Source organism: Urocampus carinirostris, chromosome 18 (genome assembly GCF_059441175.1).
Source record: "Urocampus carinirostris isolate Australia breed hairy pipefish chromosome 18, RoL_Ucar_1.0, whole genome shotgun sequence".
NCBI classification, from domain to species: domain Eukaryota; kingdom Metazoa; phylum Chordata; class Actinopteri; order Syngnathiformes; family Syngnathidae; genus Urocampus; species Urocampus carinirostris.
In genome coordinates this window covers 10231607-10245168 of record NC_142366.1, presented here as the reverse complement: position 1 = coordinate 10245168, position 13562 = coordinate 10231607, and the positions used below count along the sequence as shown (strand labels likewise).

The window sequence follows — 13562 nt, the reverse complement described above, 5'->3', positions numbered from 1 at the left end:
GACGGCAGACACCCAAGGACACCATGAGGTTGCTAAAGTGTGTTGTGTGGGGATAACTGCTAAAGTGTGAGGTGTAGGCATCACAGTTTAAGAGTGAGGTGTTGGTGTGTATATAAGGCTAGGTTCACACTGCAAAGCTTAATGCTCATTCCGATTTTTGGGTAAAACACGATGTTTTTGTGAGATCGTTCACATTTCCAAATAAATGTGACTTCTACGCGATCTGCACTGACTTCTCTGCATCTCCTGTGTGAACACAAAAAGTGTCCTGCATGCACAGAAGAGGACACGTTACGTCAAACGCAATGCTGCGGAAGGACTCATGGATGTTAACGCCGTAGCATATCTAGCAATTTAAAAGTTACTGCGCTATCGGCGGCTGAACAGAGTTGTCCCCCCAAATATTAATTCAATCCAAAAACCTCACTTTCCCGCCATTGAATGCTTTGTCTTTCTGTGTATCATAGTGTTTTGATTTCTATGCTACGCGGATGAAGATTGAAATCGAACAGCCGCAAGAGAATTGAATATTAATGAACTGGTGGTTCGCAAATGGAAGAAGCTGAAAAACGAACTCCGACAAGTAAAATAAAAATAAAAAATACCCAACTGAGCTTCTGCAGAAAAAAGGCTGGGTGGCCCGAGTCGGAGGAAAGACTCGAGCAGTGGATCATGGAGCAAAGCACAACAGTCAAAGAAGACTTTTCAGACCATGTTGTGTGTATCGCTATGATGCTCTTTTTAAATTTTTGTTTTATCCGTGTGTTTAATTTTGTAATCAATACCTAAATTAACCACAACCAAACTCATTTTTGCTCCCGCTGTATTATTAAATACACACACTTGTCTGTGTTGTTGTAAGGGGGCTGCAGCAGAAGACAGCTACGCCCAATAATCAAGTGTGCCCTGTGTACGTGTCAAACACCAAAATAGAACCAGCTACCGATACTCTGCCTTTTAACAAGATCTGTCCAATGGTCATGAAAATACAGTAATTGTTTTTAATTTAATCATTAAAAAACATCCCTTTGAAATATTTGCTGATCAGCCCGCCCTAGCAGACGTTAGCCTTTTTCATTAAACGTGGTGGAGGAGAGCATTCATGAGCAGGCGCGTACTTGCTCATCTACAGTCTGTATGGAAAGCATGCCCTTCCGGTGCAAAAACTGACACTTATTTCGGGGATGGGGACGTGCGATGATTTGCACGGAATGCTGACTTTTGCACCATTTGATTGTGCCGCGTTGACATGCTGAGCTGTAAACAGACATGACTGGGTAAAGGACGAAGGGACGAAAAATGAATATGCTTAAAAAATTTAAATATACTCAACATCAATGTTCCCTCTTATTTTCCACGGGTCTGAGTGTTCACACAAATTAAAATATATTCAACATCAATGTTCCCTCTAATTTTCCACGGGTCTGAGCGTTCACACTAAGTCAGTGAGCAACGCTTGAAACAACAGTGAGCAACCATAATCCCAAGTGTGGCAACTAAATCATTAACAAACATGTCCAAAACTTGACATTAAGTTACATTTTTCTGAGTTTCCAGCAGTGCAAAATTATTTTTCACTTTTGAATGAATTGACTCATGTACTATTGCAAAGGTTGCAGGGCCTACAAACGTCTTTTGTTTTTACAATTATTTCACAAGATTTCCATTTCTTTTTTTTTCCTGGTATCTTTTGCCGCATAATACTAACATTTTGGGGGGCTTACTTAGTCGGTTGCACGATACACAACTGTATTTAATCGCATTTTTAGTGGAAGTACAATTTTGGCAACAAGATTGACTTGATATAATTGGAAATTATTTGAATGCAACAAAAACTTTATTTTTCCCTTTTTTTTTTCTCCTTTTTTAAAAAAAAATCCCTTTTAAAAAAATCTCATCGTGTTTATTTTTTCCTAACTGTTACTTTCTTCTTGCTTTTTTGTTCTTCATTACCTTTTTTCCTTTATTTGTTTCTTTCTTTTCTTCTGGCTTTATCTGATTTTTTTCCTGCTCTTTTTTTCTCTTTTTCTCTCCTTTTGTTTCTTTTTTTTCTCAGCTTTTCACTACTTTTTCATTTTGGTATTTTTTCTTTTTTGCTCTATTTCCCCCCCTTTCTTTGTCATTTTGTGCATACTTTTCAAAATATTTGATCGTGTAGGGATTAAAGAAGCAAAAACAACCTGAAGAGCCGTCTGGGACCCGAAAAAGCCGGTTCTTTTTAGTGAGCTGAGCCGAAGAAGCCGGTTCTTGAAAAACTCTACTGACTTTACTCAACTTTGTTCTACTTCGACATTGACTTCAAAATACCGCATTTAGAACACAGCGTCAGGGGAACCCGAGTATTTTTACCTTCAAGCACTGTGACTTTGACTTAATTCGCTTCTTAATTAGCAATTTTGAGCCCTCATTTTTGTGAGTTGGCTAGATTTACCTGTGCGCAGAAAAGCTCTGGGTCGTGCGCAATGGCGCATACACGCAGCTTAGAAGGAACATTGCTCAACATCGTTACATAAATGAAGTTTTAGCGACCAGGTCATTGCTTAGTATACACGGAGATTCGCAGACGAACTGACCACAGGGGATTGACAGGACAGGGTTCAAATAGAGACAGGGAGCCAATCAGAACCCACGGCGGTTGGCGCCAAATGAGCGGGCACAGCTGAGTCACATCAGTGCTCATGAAACTAACATTCGTTTGTGATAAGGTGGAGATACTGTTCAACCTCAATCAAAATTCTCGATGAAAATAATTGTTCATGGCACCATGAGTAAAAATAGTGTGATAACAAGGTAAGTTTTAATGCCTTGCTGTATATCATTTGTAGTTTATTAATTAAGTGTCAACACTTTTACTGCTGCGGCCCAGGTTTGATTCCCATTGTAGACTATCTTGTCTTATTTTGGTCTACTGCACATATCAGTGCTATGCTATGCATTAATATGTACCGTACCCTCATTACATACAATCTTTTGCAATTTACATCAGCAATGTTTATTGATTGGATCAATCATTGCATGAACACTGTATTATTGTAAAACCTTGTACACATATAATTACTGTATGCATTTTCAATCCTATCCGCCGTTTAGTGCGGTATTTAAGTCACACTTTCAAATTTCTGGCCAATTTAGGGTTTTTAGGTGCGCTTTACAGTCTGGAAATTACAGTATTGCACTGCAAGCCCACTCAAAAGGAAAACGCAGAATTAAATGGCATTAATGTCTCAAGGGGCTTATCAGTCGATGATTTACATGGTTTGGAGTGGGCTGTGTTCATTCAATTAAAACGTAGAATAAGAACTAAAAGGAAATATTTAAGGGATACAATTACAAGACAAAAATAATTATGGTAAAGTTCCAGGTCTCAGCAGACATTCTTTTGTTTGCGTGGTCGAAACACTACTTTTAAATCTGCGGTGATCTGAGGTATTCGCTGTAATAGTTAGTTACCTGCATTGTGCAAGCCGTGAAAGATTTACAAGGGGCCCGGCAGCCCGAGGAGACACAGACTTTTTCACACAGTAGTAAATTTAATCGAGGAGAGAGGACACAGTGACCAGTTGCAGTCCCTCACTGGTGGAGTGTTTACATCACGTACGTCATCATCAGTGTGCCATTTTATTTATTTCCCAATTCCTTAATTTCCCAACAGCATTTAGATGTATCGCAGGATCTGGATCACATGCGACAAAATCATGACCCGTGAGCCAAATGTGGCCCGCAAAACAATGCTGAGAGAAGCCAAAGAGAAAAATGAGCTCCATCGAGTCAAACAAGGACTTGCAGTTTTAAATATGTCCACTGGTTGTCGCCAAATGCTCTGCCCTCTGTGAATCGATCTTTAACCTCAGTGGAAGTGTTTAAATCTAGGCTTAAAACACACTTATATTTTATAGCTTATGAATGACCTAGATTTCATTTTAATGTCTGTGTTTTTTTGTTGATGCCCTTCAACATTCATTGCAGCCTGGTCTTCATGAAAGGGGGGATTACCACATGTCCGGCCCCTTCTAAAGGTTTAATATCCTCATGCTGAGGTCTTGCGTTTTTCCCTTGCCCTCATGTAGGTTTTAGATCAGGGGGTGATGTAATAATAGTCTGCAGTTTGTACAGCCCTTTGAGACTTCGTGTTATTAAGGGCTATACAAATAAACGTGACATGACATGACTATTAGCTGACTACCATCAATCAACCAGAGAACATCAAGGAAACCCTTCCCCAACTTATTTAAATAAAATAAAAGTCCGAGATGCGCTATTTGAGACAATACGAAAAATACAACATTTGGAAAAAAAGAGCAGCTGTGTGTCTTTGCAGAGGTTTTTAACATTACCTTTGGTGGCAAATGTGCTATAAACACAACATACAGCACAGGTGAAATAACTTCATTTTTACCCATTAGGAAACATGCATTAAATAAAGCACAATGCAAATAACAAATAGCAGCAAAGTAAAAAAATAAAATAAAAAAATATGCATATAAAAATGTTTAAGATTTTGCATAAAAAGATTGCAAAGTATAACTGGCTTTTAAGTAGAGCAGTTTTGCATTGGTTTGGCAGCGGGGTGGGAAGGAGTAGGGCAGGGAAAAAATTCAGACCTCCTGACAGCAGAAGTCGTCTTTGAGCCTGCTAGTTCTGACTCTGAGACTCTGCAGTCTTTTCCCGGACAGCAGGTTAAACATGGTTTTTCTCCCTTCTATATCAAATATGAAATCTAACAGGAGAGTTCCAAAATTTAGGTCTACCTTTTCATATAAAGATATTAATAATAGAACTAACTCAATCATTTAAACAAGCGTTTGTATGCTATTTTTGTCACTTTCCAGTCCACAAGTTTTCCTGAACTTAAATAAACTGTATTGGACATTATTTGGGGCAGCACGGCAACTGAGTCGCGTATGCGGCACAGTTCTGAGGTCATGAGATCGAACCTTCCTAGGTGGAGTTTGCATGTTCTCCCCACCCACATTCCAAAAGCTTGCATGTCAAGTTAATTGGCCGGTCCAAATAACGGATGGATGGACTGGAAATTATTTCAATTGTAGTTTTTATTTTTCATTTTCAGGTGAATTGGCTGGTCCAAATTGTCCCTAGGTGTGAATGAGTTGTCTGTCCCTGTGTGCCCTGCGATTGGCTGGCAACCAGTTCAGGGTGTCCCCTGCCCACTGCCCGGAGATGGCTGGGATGGGCTCCAGCCCCCCCGCGACCCTAATGAGGATAAGCGGTACGGCTGATGAGATGAGATGAGATTTTTATATTAATGTTACGTTGATAATCACTACGAAAGATCAAATCTTAGTGGAGACAAAAAATATTGAGAAAAAAAAAACCTCAACTATCGCTTTACAATCAAATTTTACATCCCTGAATCATAATTTCATCGTGAGCCTCCAAAAAGACCCCAAACCCTCCAGCTAAGGCACACTTTGTTTATTAATTTAGTAGTCTGGCCCCGTTTCGAATAATATTTCTACCGCGTGGCCCCCAAGCTAAAACGTGTTTGACATCCCTTATCTAAATTATGTATGAGAGGCGGCCTATGACTAAGAGTACTAGAGAAGGTGCCATTTAAATGACAGTAAACAAAATCCGATGAGCGAGGAGGCGGAAAGGATGACGAGAACAGGGGAATTCATCTAAATTCCTGTCAGCTACATTTTTTTTTACGATTAAGTGAAGCAAGGTTGCTTCTTGTTCAGATGCAGTGGGACAAAAATCAAGTTAAAATAAGTAAAATAGTGATTCATTTATAAGGAAAATGTTCTCGTATCTAAATTTTAAGTATCATATTTTCCGGAGTAAAAGGTAAACCTAAAAACACAGACTTGGCCAGAAGGAGTGCCTTTTAATCCGGTGCACCATATAGACCGTAAAATAAAATAAATGGATAAAATTCGAAATGCATGGTTACAATTAAATGATACTGCATACAGTAACTGTTCTGCATTTGAGAAGCAGTCACACCTGTAAATTGTGTTTGATCAAGTAGCTGCTATCTAGTTTCTCATTTCAGTCGATATACAGTAGCTTGCAAAACTATTTGGCCGCCTTAAACTTTGTGACCTTTTGCCACATTTCAGACTTCAAACAAAGATATAAAACTGTAATTTCTTGTGAAGAATCAACAATAAGTGGGACACAATCATGAAGTGGAACACACTTTATTGGATATTTTAAACTTTTTTAACAAATAAAAACGAAAAAGTGAGTACACAAAATTATTCAGCCCCATTGAGATGTAACCCCTGGCCATTAGACTGTTGAACCAGCTCGGTAGCCTAGATCAGGGGTGTCAAACTCGGTTTAACTCGGGGGCCACATGATAGAACACACATTCTGTCGGGGGCCGGACTAGTATATTAAAGAGAAAGAAAAAGAGAGATAAATAAAAGACAAAGAGGGAGAGAAAAGGAGAGAGGCCGGACAAAGAAAGACTATGAGAGAGAGGGAGAGAGCGTGAGAAACAAAAGATAAAAAGTCGTGAGAGAGAAAGGAAAAAGAAAGGGAGAGGAAGAAAGAAATCTAAAGAGAAATAGAGAGACAGAAGGAGAGAAAAGAAAGCGCGAAGGGTAGGAAGAGAGAAAGAGAAAAGAGAAAAGGAAAAAGGGAAGTTAGAGCAAAATAAGTTAAAAAGACACAGAGAGAAAGAGACAAAGAGGAACAACAGAAGAGAAAAAGAGAGACACAGAGAGTGAAAGAGACAGAGTGGGAGAAAAAGGGTGGAAAAGAGAGAGAGAGAGAGAGAGAGAGAGAGAAAGAAAGAAATACAAGTACAGTGACTTTGTGAGAGGCACCTGGCTTTGGCAACATCAAGTTGACATATATCAAACTGCAGCTTGTTTTTCTCTTGCGCATCTCTGAGTGTTGTCTTGCGGGCCGGATTCAATCCCTTGGCGGGCCTGATTTGGCCCGCGGGCCGCCTGTTTGACACCTGTGGCCTAGATGGTAGGGCGCCCGCTCCGAGACTGGGAGGTCGCTGGTGCAAGCCTCGGCTGAGTCATATCTAAGCCTTACAACATTGGTACCCATTGCCAACCTGCTTGGCGCTCGGCATTAAGGGTTGGAATTGGGGGGTTTGGTCACCTAATGACTCCCAACACAGCAGTTGGGTCTAAAAACCCGGCGCCGATCGAAGGCGACGAGTCACGTCGATAGCTTCGCGTGACAAAATGATTTCTGGTAGATATCATGTTGATGGTTGATACTGGCTGAATAATAAATAAATTTAAAAATGGTCAATCACACACATAGCAAGCCTACCCAGCTGCTAATGCGTACATCTGTTTGTTTGTTTGTTTTTGTCCTTGCACTACTAGCAGTTCTCTTGTACCTAGCCACTCCTTTGCACATCTGTTCTCCTCTGCACTACCGTACTCCATTGTTATTGTTATTGTATAGTGACTTGTTTACCTGACTGCCCATTTTGCACATCTGTTCAGCTGCTCCTCTTGCACTCTTTGCACTACTGTGTAGTACTCATAGCTATAATTATTTAGTATATTATTTAGTATCTCAATACTCCAACTCAATACTACATATTTATATCTGTACATTCAAGGAAACTGTGCGGGTCAGATGCATCGACATTTTGTTCTGTATACATGTGTACAAGAATGACAATAAAGTATATTTGAATCTGAGTTAATACTTTGTAGCGCCACCTTTTGCTGCGATTACAGTTGCAAGTCGCTTGGGGTATATCTCTATCAGTTTTGCACATAGGGAAACTGATATTTTTGCCCATTCCTCCTTGCAAAAGAGCTCGAGCTCAGTGAGGTTGGATGGAAAACGATTGTGAACAGCAGTTTTCAGTTCTTTCCACAGATTCTCAATTGGAATGAAAAAATCCAACACTAAAAACATAATTGTGATCTTGAAAGGCAATTTGGAATTATAATAAAATTGAGACCAACAGGCTAAATAAGTGTACGGTATACTATCGTTACATGATTAACATGCCTGGTAATGTCAGTAACGACGTAACGTATTAACAATTATTCAAATAAGTCCATCATAAAAACATGCTTAGCAAACTATCAGCTTCACTCCAAATAAATCAATCAAATGAAATCTCCATCCTCTGTGTCAATTTTAGCAGTTAAAAACTCCCCCAACTCGCGAGGTAGCCGTCAGATTCATCGTCAACACCACTTACTGCTAACTCTAAACTTTTCTTCTGCTGCTCGATTATCATTTTCGGCTGCATATTTCACTATTTGCAGCTTGTAATCTGAACAACACGATTCTCTTTTCTATACAATTTTTGTTCAGTTTTCCTCATTTGTTTTCACAAATTGGTTTTGTCCTTACACAAGCCGCACCTGTATATAAGCCGCATGCGCCCACATTAAAACATGTAGCAAGGTCAAAAGCTTATCCCAAATTTGACTAGGTGCCGCGATTGTAAATATAAATATAGTATACAATCAAAACACCACAATCGGTAACATGATCGGAAAATGATACCTGTAATTAGAATTTAATGCAGACCTTTAAAGTCCGGGTCCCGTTGAAAGTAATCCAATGAAAAAAAATGTATATTTCCAAAGTTAAGGGTGGGAAAAATATATACCGGTATCCACTATTGTCAGCTGCAACAACAATGAGATTTAACTCAGCTTCACCCCACTTCCCATCAGCCCGCGTTTGCTTCGCCCCTTCTTTTTGATTCGCTCGTAGAAAAAATATCACAATAAGTCTCTAAGATAAATACATTACAAAAATATACAGTTGCAAATACATATTATACATGGTTACACATATTTACAAAGAAAGACGGTACACCGAGTTTTCAAAGCTTTAATAATAATAATATAATTTTCATCCCAAACCGTGCCTGTGAAAGGTACCAACGCGCTACTAATAACACGCTCACAACGCATCATGCGTATCTGTTAAAAAAAGCCATACCGCAAATGCGAAATTCACGGTTAACCGTCCTCATCTTTCTCCTTATAACTGCCGCCATCAAGGGCGACTTCCTCATTATCGGAAAGAACCTTTGTCAGACTGACAATTCGTACGCAAACTAAGAGGATGCCGTCTACCTTGGCGCACTTATTCCACCGGTCTAAATCTTACCTTTTGTACTCAAATGCCGCTGGTGGTAGTTAGAAAAATTACATAAATTGGCCGCTTCACTGAATAAGCCGCAGGGCTGAAGATTTGGGAAAAAAGTAGCGGCTTATAGTCCGGAATTTACGGTAGTATGATGTTCCAGAAATAAAAATAGAAAACTTAATGCTATAATGTGTAAATAATTTAATGTATAAGTCTTACCAGAGTATAAGTCGCACCCAACGGCCAAACTATAAAATAAACTTTGACTTGATGTAAGGAAAATACAGTGCCACATTATATATATATATATATATATATATATATATATTATTTTTTTGTTGTTGTTGTTGTTTATCATTATTTTTTTGTCGAAATGTGTGTCTTTATAAGAGCCGACACCGACCTTGAAATGTTAGCATAGGCCACCGGTGAGCCCTCAACCTTAAATGTCCCCCGAACGCAATGTTACGGCAGACGGCGAGGACATAACCAAATGTGGCCGAGTGGAACTTTTAACAAGACCCGGCAGCGGTTTTTTACAGCCGCGTCGTAAAAAGACGCTAATAAAAATCAATGTCGCAAGCTAGCCGCTAAGGTCGCGGCGGGTGCACGAGCGCTTGCGTCGAGTCTTGAACGCAACAGTCTAGACAAAGTAGTTTGTAAAAATTATAACTGAACGAAGCACGTTAACGGAAAAAAAAAAGAGAAACGGAAATAATAGAATTTATCGGAAAGTATTTTGTTGGAACAGACACGTTACGGTAAATTATTTGAAAAAAATGTATACTTACGTTTCCAGATATAATAGTTAAACTATGTTTTGACATGAATATACATTGGAACTATTATAAACTATTTTCGTGACAAAAATGAACACGAGAATTGTTAAAAAAAAAAAAAAAAAAAAAAAGTAAAAATATTTTAAAAGAAACTCAAAGATTTTTATGAGAAATATTTATCGAATTACAACTATTTTGTATGAAAAAAAACCGAGTATTTTTGTCAGAAAACAAAAGAATTTGTGTTGGAATCTCTTTTTATTTACAAAACAAACATGTATTTTTGAGAAATATTGACAAAAAAAAATCAGTAGAATTTTTAATAAAAATCTAAATACAATAATTACCATTTACAAGAATTAAGGTTTTTTTTGTAATTAAAAATGGTCAAATATTTACAAAACAAATGTGTGAGGAATAAATAATTTAAAAAAGCAGATCATATCTATAAAAATTCAAGCATTCCCGTTGGGAAAAAAAAAAAGAATAATCTTGGTTGGAATCTTTTAATTTATTGTTTACAAATAAATCATGTATATATTGAGAAAAAACAGTAGTATTTTTTATACAAATCTAAATACAATACTGTAGCAGCACGGCGGCGCAGTGTGCAGCACAGTTCTGAGGTCATGGGAACCTTCCAGTGTGGAGTTTGCATGTTCTCCCCGTGCTTGTGTGGGTTTCCTCCGGGCACTCGGGTTTTCTCCCACATTCCAAAAACATGCATGTCAGGTTCATTGGCCGGTCCAAATTGTCCCTAGGTGTGAATGAGCAAGTGGGTTGTCTGTCTCTGTATGCCCTGCGACTAGCTGGCAACCAGTTCAGGGTTTCCCCTGCCCACTGCCCGAAGATGGCTGGGATGGGCTCCAGCACCCCTGCGACCCTACTGAGGATAAGCAGTGCAGATAATGGATGGATGGAAGGATAAATACAATAATGACCATTTCCAAGAATTAAGGTATTTTTGTAATTAAAAATGTTCAAATATTTACAAAAGAAATTTGTTAGAAATAATATAAAACAGTAGGAAATATCTATAAAAGTATTTTGCAAGATAAAAATGACAAAAAACAAATATTTTCTGGTAAAAATATATCAAAAAGCATTTTAGTATGGAAAAAAACAAGTACATTAAAAGAAAAAAACATGAAAAACTAATGAACCTTTTTGTTGGAACGATTTAAAACGATACAAACGTATTTTTGTCAGGGTAAAAATATTCTAGTATCTTATTAAGAAAAAAGATAGAAGATCACAAAAAGTCATATACATATTGAAAAACATAAGCATTTTATAAGAGAGAGGAGAAAATAAATTAAATACTGATAATTTCAAAGGGAAAAAAATGTATGAATAAGAAATCTGTGCATTTTCCACACACCAGAAAACTTCATGAGTAAACACCCAAATTTTTAGCTGCATAGAAAAAAAAGCCAAAAATATGCAGGAAAACTAAATATCGCGAGTTGCTTAAAAAGATGTGTTGTGTCATCACAAAAATTAGTTTTTTTGGTCCTCTATTTTATTGTTTGATTTCATTTCTTCAGTGCAGACATGACCTAGCATGTTTTACTCTGCAAATAGGCGAGCAGGTGCAGACATGGCCCGGGGCCATCGGCGTTCGTAATACGTCGCGGAGATGGATAAAAGAGACGAGAGGCTGCAAAGAGTTCCCTATCGCAGAAGTCTCTGCAGGCGATGAGAAGGTCAGAAAGGACAAAAGAGGAGAAGAGGTAGCATCAGCTTTCTGCAGCCGCAGCCGATCAATAAAAGCAAGGACGGGGAAGGAATAAGGGCTGTTGAGAATATGACGTATTCGTCTAATCGCAAATATTTTGCACATTGTCGAATATTTTTCACATTTATCTCCACCCCCCCTTCGGGACCACCCTTGACAGAAAAGTTGAGGAAATGACGTTAACTGAGACATGGAAACGCTGAAGTAAACAACTTCTTTGCGTGAGGTCATCAAAGCAGGTCAACTTTTGGTTTCAAACCACTCACCGTGTCAGTATTTTGGACATATTTTAGGTTTACACCAAGCTACAGCGGTAAGCCTCAGAATACCAAAGAAGTGGTCTTCAAACTTTGTCTCAAGAAGGTTCTGCCGAAAAGAGTTATCACAACTAATCTCTAGCAGCATTTGGAGTCCAGTCACAATTGGCTGAGCCAGTCGGCTGATGAAGAACGGCGAACAGGAAGCAGTTGCAGCTTGTCAATTGGATAAACAGACGCAGCCCCACTTACGACCATTCGACGAAAAACGCTAGTTACGAACATTTCTTTCGGGATTTCGAAAAATAGCCGGACATTGCTGTAAGTTAGATTTTGTAATGTGTGCACCTTTTTCCGAGTAGAGGACAGTACTGTAGTGCTTCTTTGCGCTGCGTGAGGTCACCAAATATCCACCCCAGAGAAGCAATCTGGCTTCAACTTCCTAGTTTGTGTGTAAACATACTACGTACTGTATCTCTAGTGCGCCAAGAATTTTGACGTTTATATCTCTAAATAGATTCAATATGGTTGGTGTAAAGAAGAGGCTTGCCATTTCTTTTGAAGTGAAAGTGATATAAGAAAGCTTGATGTGGTTGAGAAAATGGTTGGATCACTTTTTTCGGCCACTTTTTACCACAGAGGGGGAAGGTGCCTAACTCTTGAAGCCCATCTTCCAAAAGTAAGTTAAACCTTAGTTTATTTGTATTTATAGAGCATATCATTTCATTAAATGTTTATTTTTCATTTTCAAAACAATACAGGTTACTTATACAAGCCTTAAACATACAAAATATACAGTAGCACTGAAGCAACTTACGAACAAATTCAACAAATCTCGTTCGTAGGTAGGACAGCGTCTGTATGTGAAGTTTACGCACGAGTTACGACAAAAACAAAACTGTGTAAAATGGCACACGCTAACAGACAGTATTACACGGTACAATGCTACGAAAATGCTAATATCGTATTGACAGAGCTCAATCTGTGCAATAAGGTTTTTTTGTTTCCGTAGTGAGGTGGTTAGCACATTCGCCTAACACGCGAAAGGTCTCCGGTTCAGTAACTGGTGGAAACATTCGTTGGCCTGGAGAGGGATGGGCGCCACCAGGCTGTACTTGCCTGAGACGCACCACAGGAACTGGTGCCCCTACGACTCAGTAACAGAACTCCTAATGTGTATAAGTCTTTGTTTTCAAAGCCTACAAACTTCAAACAAACAAAATAAACATTTATATGCTGTTGTTAGCTGGATTCACTTTAAATGTGTTGAAATCTTAAAACTTGAAGCGGAGCAAAGGGGCATTTATCTGATCTGTTGCTGTATTCACTCGTCAATCGTGATTGTTTGTGTAACATTTCATTGTCTCCAGAAATTCCTAATCGTGACAGCCTTGGAAGGAATGCTAAAGGACTCTTTGAAAATGTGCTTATTCTTGTTTTGTTTTTTAATTACAATTTATGCTGACCAATCATGTTGGACAAACTAATTCAGCCACAATGCTAGCGCATTCGCCATCACTGCGTGTCAGTCTCTAGCCTTTGTCTGTCAGCGACAAGTATTTTAGCCGTACTGCTTAAGTTTGGCTACCAAGGATCTAGGAATTACATTTGGCTCTTTGTTTTCAAGTCAATAAGTCATACCGCTAATGTTTCGCTATCAATCTTTTATTTTTTTCCAGAGGGATTTTGGTTTTACAAATAACCTAGTTTATTTATGAAAAGGTG

General features: G+C 38.6%; 1 protein-coding gene across 1 annotated transcript in view; it reads right to left on the bottom strand.

Annotated features, from left to right (window-relative positions):
- zbtb47b (zinc finger and BTB domain containing 47b) overlaps nt 1-13562 on the bottom strand; it is a 29137-nt gene that overhangs the window by 12305 nt on the left and 3270 nt on the right. The window lies entirely within an intron of this gene.